The 14004-nt window shown below is 41.4% G+C and overlaps 1 long non-coding RNA gene across 1 annotated transcript in view; it reads left to right on the forward strand.

Moving 5' to 3' along the window:
- Positions 1–13532, forward strand: part of LOC128778175 (uncharacterized) — a 479608-nt gene extending 466076 nt beyond the window's left edge. Inside the window, exon 5 of the long non-coding RNA XR_008423546.1 lies at positions 13452–13532. This is a non-coding gene — a long non-coding RNA (uncharacterized LOC128778175). The remainder of the gene's footprint in view (positions 1–13451) is intronic.
- The last annotated feature ends 472 nt before the right edge of the window (positions 13533–14004 follow it).

Raw genomic sequence — 14004 nt, forward strand, 5'->3', positions numbered from 1 at the left:
GCAAGCTGAGGTCAGTGCTATAAAAGGATTAATCCAATAAAAAGTTACTGAGAGCATTTCTGGAATGAAATAACACATAAATAAAGCGATAGCATGATAGAAGTATAATCCAGAATGGATTTGAACAAGAGAAGACTAGAGATAAGAGAATGATTTGAGGTCTAGGATTCATCCCCCAAAAGAATAAGCATGCCATACCAGAATTCCTATTTTACTTAAAAGGGAAAAGCAATACTGATATTGTTTCTTTCTAACTCTCGCAAAAAGAGATATGCTAACTCAAAAGAGACAATTAGGCAGTGAGATTATGAGAGTGGTAATGAGGGACATGGAGATGGACGAAGGGATTTGACCAGCCTCTGAAATAGAAAACAATGACCGTATGGTGAGGGAGAAAAGGGCATGGAAAACCACATCTCTAAGCCTTCCTTGGAGTTCTCATCCTTAGGACCTTGCTCATGAGAGCTAGAATGAGCAGCATTGCTTCCTAGGAAACTGGTCCACAAACGCATGAGAAGCGACCTTAAAAATGAATACAATGACTACTCAGGAAAACTTGATAAAACTCCCAATCAGAAAGGGAGAGCTGTCATTGTGTAATAGTTAATAATCGTAAGTCCAAACAATGCCTTATATTTAAGGAACTGTGTCCCTTATAATAAAGCTTAAAGGAGAAAAAAGCAAGGCCCTTGGTTATGGTCTGTTACACAGCGTTTGCCATGTAACAAACCATCCCAAAACTTAGTAGCTTAAAACAGTAAATCATTTCTTACGATTCTGTGGATAGACTAGACAGTGCACCTGGTCTGAGTTGATTTGACTGCAAGGGATCAACAAGAAGGCCCTCACACTCATGGTGCTGGACTCCGTGTCACCCAAGTGACTCCCTCACCCAACAACAGACTAACTCGGGTTCCTTCACATGGTGGCCTCGGGATTGCAAAGGGCAGCAAGAGAACCAGCCTCAGTGTTCAAGCATTTTTCAAGCCTCTTTTGCTATTGCCTCACTGGCCAAAGAAAGTCACCCAGCTAGACCACAATCTGGGAAGGCACTGCTCAAGAGCACAGATAAAAGGAAGGGGCAATTTTTACTACCGTAGCAACGTATGTCTAAAATACCATGCATCTCTAAAGAAAGTGGCAACTGTCTACTTAATCTTACCCGGAGGTTCTGGAAGGGTAAGGGTCGATGTTGGGCTTATGCTGCACTTGTCCGAATGTACATATTTGAACTATTGTGAAACAAATTTATGGATATATATATATTACTGATTTTTACAGTTTTAAAAAAGGGGGAGAAAGAGAAAGTAAAGGAGGAGGAGGGAAGGAAAGAAAGAAGGAAGGAAAGAAGGAGAGAAAGAAGGATGGATTATAGGGAGGGAGGGAGGGAGGAAGGGAGGGAGGAAAGAGAAAGATATCTTTCTTGGCATATCCAATTTCATTACTCTGCATTGGCAGATTGCTACCAATCCTGTAAAGATCCTAAACTATCTGGTTGTCATTACGTGTCTTGTAAAATAGCTTCCTATCTCCTGAACTTCTGCGTGGGTCAGATTTCCGCTTCTGCAGAGGCACTCAGCAATGTATGTCCAGGACCCTTTCAGGGAACAGAAGCCCAAATTTCCATTCCACAGCGTGGTAATGCTTGAACTGCTGGCCCAGCCTCAGAAAGACTGAAGATGTAGGCCAGCAACGCCCCATTCTTAGGACATAATTAATGCGCTGTTAATTTTTTTTTCATCAACAAAGGATTACCAAAATACCGCATGATTTCCTTCAAGAATGTGACCCTCCCTTTCCTGTCTCATTTTTCTTTTCCTGGATCTGAACGTGGTTTCCATTGGCTTCACGAAAACAGTTATTTCTGTTCATTTTCCTCAACTTGTCTCAGTTCCTTGATCTTAAGTAGTCCAGAAATGCTGAAGCCAACTATCAGTAGAAATTTAAGGGGCTGCTTCTCCCACTCAGAGCTCTTCTCTAGAATGCTTCTCCCCCTTGTGAGGCCAGTGGCTTCCTCTACGTCGTCCCACAGCAAACCTCATGGTGTTATAAAAAGCCAACTAACTAAATAATGCCATAGGAATCTTAATGACTAGGGTTATTTGGCCAACAACATTACACAGTTTTTTCCTCTCAGAATGCAAGCATTTAAAATTACAAATATCCCATCCAATTCAAATTTAATTACCAGTGTTCAAGTTTTAAGAACTTTCTTGTTTTCAATTATGTATAATTGGAAATAATGAGCTACCGCTAAAAGATGGGTCATTCCACTCCTTTTTTAAGGAGGAAGCAGGAAAGTGGCATCATTGTCATCTCTTCCTGATAAAATTTTTATTGTTGACTGGCCATTTCTTTACCAAACTTCCCTAAATCCCCCAGGTCAATATCTCCACATTGATCATCAACCAAGAATGAAAACCGGTGATGAGCCCTCATGTCTGACTTGGCCATAGAGACTGTAGTTTCCAGGACAAAAGCCCATGTCTGAGAGCTGAGCCAATGTAAGCTTTGACAATGGCAGAGGGCATTTTAAGGAAGAACTGTCATGGCAAACGTGGGACATAACAGTCACCATTAGCCCAAACGAACTTGGAGTTACTCTGCATTATCTGCTGGGTGAGGAAAGGAAATTGGGGATGTGAGGGAGACCATGTAGCACCATTAGGCTTCTGAGCGATCCCACTCATGACTTGTCTTCCTTTCTATGAAAGGCTAGACTTTAGAGTCAGGCGCATATGGCCTTGCTTTAGAAATGTGGCTTCTCAGTTTCTAAGGCTAAGGAGCAAAGACTTCCATCAAGAGAGACCTACCTGTTTGGGGACCATCTCCTTGAACTAATGATGGATTCATGGCAGCAGTTCTCTGAAAATCCATTTCAGTATGCTTTGCAATCTAGTCCATTGTCTCTAATGATCATCTTTTAAAAAGAAAAAGAAGGGCGCCTGGGTGGCTCAGTTAGTTAAGCCTCCAACTCTTGATTTTGGCTCAGGTCATGATCTCGCGGTTTGTGAGTTCAAGCCCCACATCGGGCTCTATGCTGACAGCTCAGAGCCTGCTTGGGATTCTCTGTCACCCTGTCTCTCTGCCCCTCGCTGCTCCTGCGTGCACGCTCTCTCTCTCTCTCTCTCTCTCTCAAAAATAAATAAATAAACATTTTTTTAAAGAAAAGAAAAAATCCCCCAGTTTTCTTTTAGTACCACCAAAGTCACTTCTCTAAATTGGAACTACCTACCTACCTATCAAGTAGTTCCTATAATGAACCTGACTTTTGCATTACCAGAAAAGAAAGTTTTAGATATGTGTGTGTATACACGTATATACAAATGTCCATATACATATGTATGTATGTATGTATGTATGTATGTGTGTATGTATGTATAAACATATCTAAAGTGTGTGTGTATTGTTTTATCACTAGTGTCTATTTGGAATGGGCTGCATCTTGTCACTACTGGCAGTTGTGTTTACATGGAAGGTTTGAGGGATTGGGGTGAGGACTTTATTTTCACTCAGCTTTCTCTTTGGAAACAAGAGTCCTTGTGTCTGGGAGATGCTCCCGGTTTTATGCAGTAACAACATACCTTCTATTGACCGCTAAAGCCTAAAGCCCCAGTGATTATTTACCCTCCCTTAAATGTGTGGTATTTTGACTCTCAAGCAATTTGAACTGTCTTCAAGGGTATACGTGCCACCTGAAAAAAAAATTCCTAGTTTATCTTTATGCTGGAATTGTGTTCATGCTTCTTTATTTCCACAATCTTACTTCTCACTATCTTTTTTTTTTAATGGACTTCACTACTCACTTGTCCCCCATTCTTCACCCATCTTTAGTATTATGAGGTTTTCTGAAGATTGAGCATTTCGGATCTGACTCATGCTTTTTCCCCAGAACGTATTCCTGTTTACCAAAATCTCAGATTGCCATGGTAACTATCAGGAGTCCCTAAAATGTATGTTGCCTTTTCTTTACTCAACTTATGGCAGAGTCACTGCAAATGGTCACAAAGATTACATAAGAATTACATCCATGGCTGAGAAAAGAGCCGTCCACCCTCACGTCGCTAATTTCTTTCCATTATAGTGTGTCTTGGAGGAGATTGAATGGCAGACCTAGGAGGATAATAAACTGTCAGTACAGGTTCTTCTTGTTGTTTCACAGACAGGGAGTGACTGTCCAGTGGATGTGTGTGCCCAGTCATTGGTGCAGGTCAGAGAAGAGGAAACGTTGAAAAACGGAACAGGAAACAGATGGGAGATGTGATCTCTCCAAGCTCCCCAAATTCTGAAAAACCTCAGAACAGCCTGGTTGCTTGAAGATTAGGAAAAAAGTGAGATCTATGCATTTACCAAAGAGAGGCCAGCAGAAGCAGGCACAGCAGGGAGTCCTGTCACATGGACACCAAATCCAACTGGCTGCAGTTCACCGTGCCAAGGGGAAGTGAGAAAGCTTGCTATTACTGAGTTAATTTGGGCCAAGAGGTGGGAAGAAGGCTTATACTCTTGCAAGGATAGCCTCAACCCTAGCTTCATGTTGACAGCTGAAATCTCTGTAATCATGTGATTTGGAGTTAAGAATATTTCTTTCTTTACCAAGAATTGAGGGGAAGGGTGAGTGCCTGGGTGGCTCAGTCCATTAAGCATCTGGCTCTTGATTTTGGCTCAGGTCATGATCTTGCAGTTCTGTGGGTTCGGGCCCCGCATTGGAGTCTGCTCTGGAAGTGCAGAACCTGCTTGGGATTCTCTCTCTCTCCCCCTCTCTGCCCCTCCCCCACTCACGTGCTCTCTGTCCCTCTCAAAATAAATAAATAAACTTAAAAAAAAGAATTAAGAGGTATTTAGTAAAAATTAAGCCTGGAGGGGCACCTGGCTGATTCAGTTGGAAGGGCATGAGATTCTTGATCTGAGGATCGTGGGCTCAGGCCACACATCAGGTGTAGAGATTACTAAAAATAAATAAATAAACCTAAAAATTTTTTAAAAATTAAGCCTGTAATCATGGCCAGAGGAAAGGGACTCAGTCTTCTACATCTGTAGCCTTCAGGTCTCATGTCAGGGAAAAGAGAGAGCAGACAGAGTCTGGAATAAAAATGGGCTGGGATCATTTAATGTGACCCCAACACAGAGACATCAAAGAATCTAAATTACATCACTGAAATTCATCCCAAGGTGCAATTATTTGTCCAAAAATGATTCCAATGCCTGAGTTCAGAGCTCTGCGAGAAACTGCTGTGGGGATTGTTTCCCCAGCGAAACGAACATCCAGACTAGAAATTTCCTTTTCTTTGCTGGTCTGGGAAGTGGGGTGTGGGGGGAAGGGAAGTGATGGCTCCCCAACAGCCAGCAAGTTGAACCTGCATCCTGAGGAGATGCTCAAATCTGACAATCCCGTTGACCTCCTCCTAACAAAGCCTGATAGCAACACCATCCAAAAATCCCAGACACCCCTCCCCCTTCCAGAACAGTGCATTTCGCTTGTGACCTTGCACAGCCTGTGGTCAGGAAAGAGCCTTTGAACACATCTCCAGAGCTGCTGCGATTAGAAGGTCTTTGATTACTCAGCTCAGCTGGTCCTCCCTTCTCTGTATTTCCCTTCTCCCCTCCCTCAGCCCCTTGCCCCATAGCCCAGGCAGTTTTTTTTTTTTTAAGCAACCCATTTTTTTCTCTCTTTTCATTTTCCTATAGCATCCTAAACCTCAAGATGTGGTTAACACTAATCCTGATTTATTTAGGGTTTATCTGCATTATTAATTCCAATCGTGAAAAAAAAAAAAAGTGTTCCAGGCCCTGGTTTGTATACAAAGTTTGGGTGTTTGTGAAAGGAACCACAGCGATCCCTGGGAAACATATTTCCTTTAGCTATCTTTTAAATCCAAACAACTTTCTTTTCTAGTTTGGAAATATTTCTTGAGATGGGTCCCATCCTTAGCAATTTAATTTATTATTATTTCCCCCCACCCCAGTCGATATCCTTTGAAGCTGCTTCCTACATTAATCTGGACTTAATATGGATTTAAACATGTACAATGGAAAATAATTTGGGTTAAAAAAATAATCTCCCTTGATAAAGCTAGAAAACCCCCACAACTGTCACCATCTCTGACAGCCCAGAATAGAATGAGGTTCTTGAATATGCATATGGAAGAAAAGGAAAAGCAAGTCTAACAGGGTGTATGTTATTTTTTATGTTTGTCAGCTGTTATGACTGGACTGGAGTTGAGTGATATCCAGGGTCTTGACTTGTTGTTTGAACGAATTCATCATCACTTGGAACATATGAACAGTTCCTTGGTGCCCAGGATATACTAAAAATACCTTCCTTCGGACTGAAAGCTGTCTGTCAGAGGTGGCAGCCTGCATCCATCACTCACAGAAGGGCTGCTCAGTCATGGGTTCCAGTGCCCCATCCACCATTCTTTTCAGTTTTGCATTCTTCAGTTTATTGACTGGTACAACACTGGAAGTGGAAAGTTCCTTTTTCTTTGGGTAGGCCCCCAGCATGGCCAATGCTATCAGGGGAATTCACCCTGGATTTGACTCAAGGGACACATGAGGATTAGAATATTTTCATAGGAATTTAAAAGAATTCAGATCAGAGCTCCAAGTCTGCTTTGTCAGATCTCAGCACTTAAGGCAGACCTGAAAGTGTTTCAATTTCTTGGGGACTTGCAGAATGAGATTAGGCTGACTCCAAGAAGCACCCCCTTTTCCATGGATGGAAAATAATATGGCATAGGTGCCATTATTCATCTTTCCTGTGCCTGTGGCAGAAATCACTAACCAATCCCAACATTTTGCACTGAGCCCCAGGCAGCCCCTGTATCCTTCTCAACACAATGTCTTGGGAGCCACCTGCAGTGGATCTGATTTGGGACACACATCAAAAGCTATTTGCCATTCCTACTGGGCCCTGCACTACTTCAGGAGACTCTGAGCTGATCTCTAGGCTTTAAGCATTCCCTTCAGCCTATCTTGTGCACTGATGCCGGTTCTATTCCTGTTCTAGAGAACATGGGCCCACGGTATGAGGAGCAGTTCCAGAAAGACTATGAAGGCCAATGTGAGGGCATATAAATTCATTGTAGAAATTATAGAAAATGTAGATATACAAAAAAGTATAAAATTAAAATAATTTATAATTCCATTAGGATATACATATTGATGTATATGCTTCTCTTTTTACAACATATTTTTTATTGTAAAAAACATACATACACTTAAAAAGTGAGTGAACTTTATAATTTGTTATAAATTGTACCTTGATAGGCCAATCATCTTTCTATATATTATACATAGCAGAGTATATATTCTTTGCATCTGAACTTGGCGTGCATTTTAAGCAAAAAAATGGGTTTCACATTTTATACATCCTATTGAAAAGTCTGTAAACTTTATTATCTGTAAGACTTTAGGTCATAAAACATATAGTTGAACAGTCTTAGGGCATATACCTACATTTCTAGTATTCTAAGGATATCTCAATATGCTGGCCCATTCTTTTTAAAATTTCTTAACAGCTTTATTGAGATATAATTTACATACCAAGCAATTTACCCAAAGTGTACAACTTCATGGTTTGGGGCATATTCACAAGGTTGTGCAAGCCTCATCACCTCCAATGTTAAAGCATTTTCATCACCCCAAAAAGAAATCCTACACCCATTGGCAGTTACTCCCACTCTCGTTTCCCTCCAAGTTCCCTCAGCCCTAGTCAACTGCTAAGCTACTTCCTTTCTCTATGAATTATCTTGTTGTAGACATTTCACATAAAATGGAATCATTCAGTATTTGGATTTTTGTGACTGACTTCTTTCACTTAGCGCATTTTCAAGATCAATCCATATGTTATAACATTCCTTTGTTCCTTTTTATTGCCAAATAATATTCCACTCTATTTGCCCATTCTTTCTAAGAGCTTCTGTTTTGTTTTTGTGGTGTTGCTCTCAGCACTTTACTGAATTGAGTGGCCTTCATATCTCCCATCTGTGCACCTTTTATTGTTCCATTGATTATTTTTGTAGGATTCTACTAAATTTACAGAGAAATCCAGTTCAATTCAGTCAACAGTACATATTGAGTGTTGAAATATGCAAGGTTCTTTGCCAGAAACTGCTGGGGATAAAAAGACGAATGGACATTCTCTCTGCCATTCAAGGGTTTATAATCTAGTTACATCAAATAATGAGAACAAATCATGTCCATGAGTCACTCTGATACCATTAGCTTTTCACTAACATTTTTTTAAGTAGGATCCATGCCCAACGTGGAACTCGAATTCATGACCCCAAGATCAAGAGTCACATGCTCTTACTGAGTGAGTCAGCCAGGTGCCTCTCATGTCTGAATTTGCATTATTTTGATGTAGATGTGTAAATGGTTTTCCAGCTTATTTCATGTGTTTTTATATTTATACCATGCTATTATGTAAGCCACCCCAAGATAGGAACTATGTGCTCTATTTCTTTTCTATTATAATAATGTTAATTATTAGTACAACATGTATTATTTACTATGTATTTCTTTTATTTTAGCTGCAAAACAATCCTGTGAGGTAGCCACTGTTATTTTCATTTGCTGATGGGGAAACTGAGGCCAGGATGATAAAGCAACTGGCTAAAGGTCACTCACCTGGTAAGGGTGGTCACTGGACCACATTAGCCCCCAGCTGCATGGAAGGTACTCTTAGCAGCCAGTAGATGATCCTATTTACCTGCCATTCTGGCAGGCAGCTCTGCATCTTGGTCTTAGAACCCTGAACCGGTGTCTGGGGGCAAAGGATAGAGTCAAAGTGTTTCAAGTCTTTGTCCTACAGCATTTGTGGTTGCCTCCATTCCATTCTCTTGTCAAAAATAGAGAACATAGCTCCCCTCAAAGCTCCCTCTGTTTGATACAAGAAATCACTGGATGTCATCTTTGGAACTTACCATTTTGGAATCAAATGTGAGAAGATGTGCTTAGGGATAACAAATTAGGATCCTCCCAACTCCCAAAATGTACCATTTTGTACAGCAGCATCACAAATGGCAGCATTGGAGAACTCAAGGCTTTCCATTTGGGACCTCTAGAACCGTCCAACTACCTTCCTAAGACACACGTGTACTGTGCTGTCATCTTCAACAATAAGGCAGGTTACATCCGTGAATCTACATATCACACTGAAGACACTCAATAAATATTAAATAATAATTATTGTTTCTTTCACATTCACTGACAGGATAAAATCCCAGTAAAGAACCTTAAAGGTCTAATTACTTCGTTGGCATTGAAACCAAACTGCTAGTTGAGAAATTAATTGTGGAGCCGTCGGAGATGGAATAGTAGGAAGTTGTTTTGAGCAGTGGTGTCACTCTGAAACTTCGAGTAAGACGTGGAGCAATAAACACCAACGCAAACTGCCGAAAGTGATGGAGCAGGAGGAGACTAGATGTGCAGCTGGCACTGAACAGACTTCTGTTCATTTACTGATAACTTCAGTGCACAAAATGTGTGTGGAGTGGGTGACCACCTGAATTAATTAATGAGCAGAAAACATCTCTAGAGATATTTAGAACAATGTGGAAATGATCTCTACCACAAATGAAGGCCCAAAATATTAATAACCACAATTATAATGTTAATTAACATTCGCTGAGCACCAGCTATGAGCCAGGTCCTATTTTAAGTGCTTCAAACATATTATCTCATTTAATCTTTATAACAAATTACATAGCAAATATCATCCTCATTTTTAAAATGAGAAAATGGAGGCATGGAGAAGTTAAGTAACCTTCCTAACATCATGCAGTTAGTAGTAAATAAATTAATAAATAAATAGCGCCCAGGATTGGCATCTTCTAATCTCTTTGGAGATCACTGAGTTTCCAAGACCTTAAAGAAACATCCAGAGATTATCCAGTCCATATTTCTCAAACTGTTCCATGGAACCATGGGAGTTGCTTCAGAAGTTCTACCAACAATGACGTATTTGTGCCTAACAGGGATGAGTTCCTCATTTTGTGTTTGAACCTGCTTTGGGTATTGGATTTCCACATAACACTTTGTTTTCAAACAAAAGAGACAAAGAGTATTCCATTGGTATATGTCTTAGGCCAGTAAACATTTTCTGTAAAGGGCCAGATAGTAAATACTTTAGGCTTTGTGGGCCACGCTGTCTGTGTCACAACAACTCTGCTGTTGTAGGACAAAAGCAGTGATGGACAGTATCTAAATTAATGAGTGTGGTTGTGTCCCAATAACACCTCATTATTAAAGCAGCCATAGTTTGCTAACCTCTGGTCTAGACCATCCCTCTGTGGTCAAGTGGAGTTTGCCTAAACTTTCTAAATAGAAGTTGTCTTGCTTGCTCACAAAGAGAAGGTATACTGTCTAACACCCCCATATTTATGAGCACCTGTCATCTGTCAAAAAGTCCATGGCATAGTTTGAGGGAAAGGAAACTAATGTGCACTGAATGTGGACTTTGTGTCGTGTAATCTGCTAATGGCTCTACATCTAAAATGATCATTGTAACTGTGTAAGGTGAATGGCATGACCGTCTTTAACAAAGAAAGAAACTGAGACTTACAGTTGTGAAAAAAGTAACTAAACTAGAGTCAGGCTGAAGTTTCCCTATTCACCATCACACCTTATTGACATGGCTTAAAGCCACATTGCTCTTCCTGCCACGTGACAGACTGGAAGTTCATTGATAAGTCACCCTCTGTCAATTCTTCTCTAGGAAAAAGCATTCAAGTTCATGTCATAACCTCACTTTGCTGCCCCCAGATGCTTCACCATCTCTATTAAGTTAGCGACTTAAAGATTAGTGCTACCATTTCTATATGAGTTTTCCCAAGGCTTAGCAGAGGAAGAGGATAACCTTGAGATTTCAATAAGCTGTTCTCCCATTTATGCTTTTAGTCATTTATTGTCTAATCAGGTTGCGTTGGGGGTGTGTACTTGTGGTGATCCTCCATGATCCATATGTCTTTTGTAAAGATATTTTTCATCTCTATACTTTGTCCTCTATCTACTGTACTTGCCTCTCTTAAATTCATACTATGCCAGGAAATTTTGGAGTTCTAAGTCTTCAACAAACTCATTTTCTTCAAATATTTTATGGCACTACTAGCTTGGTTATATGCCACCAGTAGGTAAATACATTTAGTTTCTTCCTTCTGCATGAGATAGGTTGAAATTTTGAGGCTGTGATATTGATGGTTAGAGTACTGAATCTCTTCCAGAACACACATTTATTGTCTTCTTTTGTGTGCACCAAAATACTTTGGAATTGAAAGGCCTTTTACAACTGATTTCTTTTTTTTTTTTTAATTTTAGAGAGAGAGTGCCAGTGGGGGAGAGGGACAGAGGGAGAGAGAGACAGTGAGAGTCTTAGGCAGGCTCCATGCTGAGTGTAGAGCCTGACATGGGGCTCAATCCCACAACCCTGGGATCATGACCTGAGCTGAAATCAAGATTTGGACGCTCAACTGACTGAGTCACTCAGGCACCCCTATATCTATTTTCAATTCATTCTGGATTGGTTTCCTTTTGAGAACCATCAGCCCCATTCACCTGGCAATAAGAAGGTGGTGCCAGAAGTCAGTGACAGCATAGCCTCTAGTGGCTCTCAGTTCCAGAAAAAATCCAGGTCTGTGAGCCACCACAGCCCACCTCCACAACCACACACTGTAACTCAGATGCATGTGAAGAGGAAGAGAAATCCATCACCTGTGGAAAACTCAGCCATCAATAAGCAGCCCTGCAGGCCTTTTGGTTGGGAACCAACCACAGAACTGGCTCTCCATCAACAATCAAACAGTCTTTAGCTGTGATCAGCCACTTCCGTCACCTCTGAGACTGGCAGGTTTCCAATAAAGCCAATAGCCCCCTCCCCCAGGGTAAGGTCATCAGCAGGAGGCAGGCATTGTCGTTTAGCCAAGCAATTTGACAACAGTGTTAGCTTACACTCTATTAGCCAGCAGCGACACCCTGACCCCTGACCCTGACATTGACCTCAGACAGCCTTCTCCTGAGGTAGACTCTGATCATTTGAGGTGGTCCGCCCTGCTGGTTAGCATGAGAGAAGGCCCATCAGGACCAAGCAGGGCTCCCTGGTCACCCCCACTCCCAACAGGAGGCTTAAGGCTTAAAGTACAGAAACAAGCCAGAGTTGAACCCAAGATGCCAAAGGTGAACATTCAGGAACGTATCCATCAGCAGCCTGTCACCAAAGGACGATGTAAGAACTATGGAAGCTTTCAGCGCAGGGGTAGCCGTTGTCTCCAGACAGTTCTGCTCCTTAATGGAAAAGACATATCAAAATATGGCTTACAAAATACAAAATAATGGACTGAGATGTACATTATATGAGGGTGTTAGATTGCAATGTACTTTACAGTGGGGGAATTAGATTGAAGTGTTATGCCAGGGTAGTTAGGTTGAAATATGGATTATCCTAGGAATGTTAGCTTGAGATGTGCTTTATAACACAGTTGTTAAATTAAGATGTGCTCCGCAGTGCAGGCATTAGCCTGAGATGTGCATTATAGCAAAATTGTTAGGGGGAGATGTGGATTCCACTTTGGGAGGGGATAAGAGTGAGGAAAACACCTTGTGTTGAATACTATTCAAGGTTGCATTACATGGATTTCAGGGGTTTGAATGCAGGGGAATGAGAGCATATAATGTTCCTTCCCTTCTCCTTTCTCCCAGCCAAACAACCTGCCACTTTCCCCACTTTTCCTGTTAGGGACTTACAGGCCTCCCCCATCAATAAAAACATTAGCTCACTAAACAGCCTGATGGCTTTTCCTTCCCTGGCTTAACCCTTTGGGAGCTGGGGTTTCCTTTGGATTTGTAAAGATATTGATCCCGGATAATGTTTGCTTTTCTAACTCTCTCTTCCCTAGACTTGATGGATAGGTTCAGGGCTACATCTCGGCAGCCAACTCACCGCAGCTACCCAGGGAAAGGGGAACGGAAAGCAAGGCGAGCGTTCAGTAGTTAACGCCATTGGAATGCTTTTTCTGGGATGGGCAGACTGGGGAGAAATGTGGGGGCCACAGTCACTTCTAATCAGCACAGGATTTCACTTTTAATTTTCCTCATTCTTGTCCTGATCCCTCTACCAATATTTCTTTAGTTCAACTCAGAGTGTTGTATAGTTTCTAATTAATATCAGATGCTATCTTGAGATTGGCTGCCCTGAGTTCCATTTTTAAAGACTGCTTTTTCAGTTAAAGGATCTATAGCATTACCAATATGGGTGAATACGGCAGCTGTGTTGTTTGCTTGTGATGCCGGCCTAGGTGGGGATGGCTTTAATAAACCCTCACCCTATATATAAATCTTACCTAAGGAAAATAAGCGAAGAGGAATGGGAGCATCATCTCGCTCATTAACCACTTGGCCTACAAAGGTTCACTGACTGTCTTCCCAACAGTGTTTTTGTTCTTTCTTCTCTTCCTTAGTTCAGAAGATATAATTTACAGCCTCCAGAAGTCTGGCCGAGAGCAATTGGATGGTGTCCAGCTTCACCGGAATCAGAAAGGTGAGTTCCAGCCTTCTTGTTTCTCAATGAAAGAAAATGTTATACCAGGTGAGTTAACTCAGTCAAAAAGACTAAACTGCCAGACAAGGGCACCAAACAAAACCAAACACTTCAAAGGAAATTGCAGTGTTACTAGACACCTCTGCATTGTGCCTTGAGGTTCCAGAAAAGAGGCAAGCAGGCATTTCTGTGTGCATTTTGTCAGGCTCTATTTCTCTAGACATAAAAGAGGGTTTGCTGCAGGACAACAGCACTTACCTTCCCTGGCTGAGTTTGCTATGGACAAAACACAAGGAATATGACAGAAATATGCTGGCCAGGTAAAAAGCAGTCCCACCCACCCTAGGATATCTCTGCCAACTTTAGTCTGTCAGTATTCCCACTTCTAAGCATTTTTGGGGTAAGTCCTCTGGAAGTTTGGTGTGTTCTTTTCTTCTCCTGGTGTCCATTCCTGCCTCATTTTCTAACATCAC

This window comes from Panthera pardus, unplaced genomic scaffold (assembly GCF_024362965.1).
Source record: "Panthera pardus isolate Hobbes unplaced genomic scaffold, ASM2436296v1 HiC_scaffold_19, whole genome shotgun sequence".
In the NCBI taxonomy this organism is placed as follows: domain Eukaryota; kingdom Metazoa; phylum Chordata; class Mammalia; order Carnivora; family Felidae; genus Panthera; species Panthera pardus.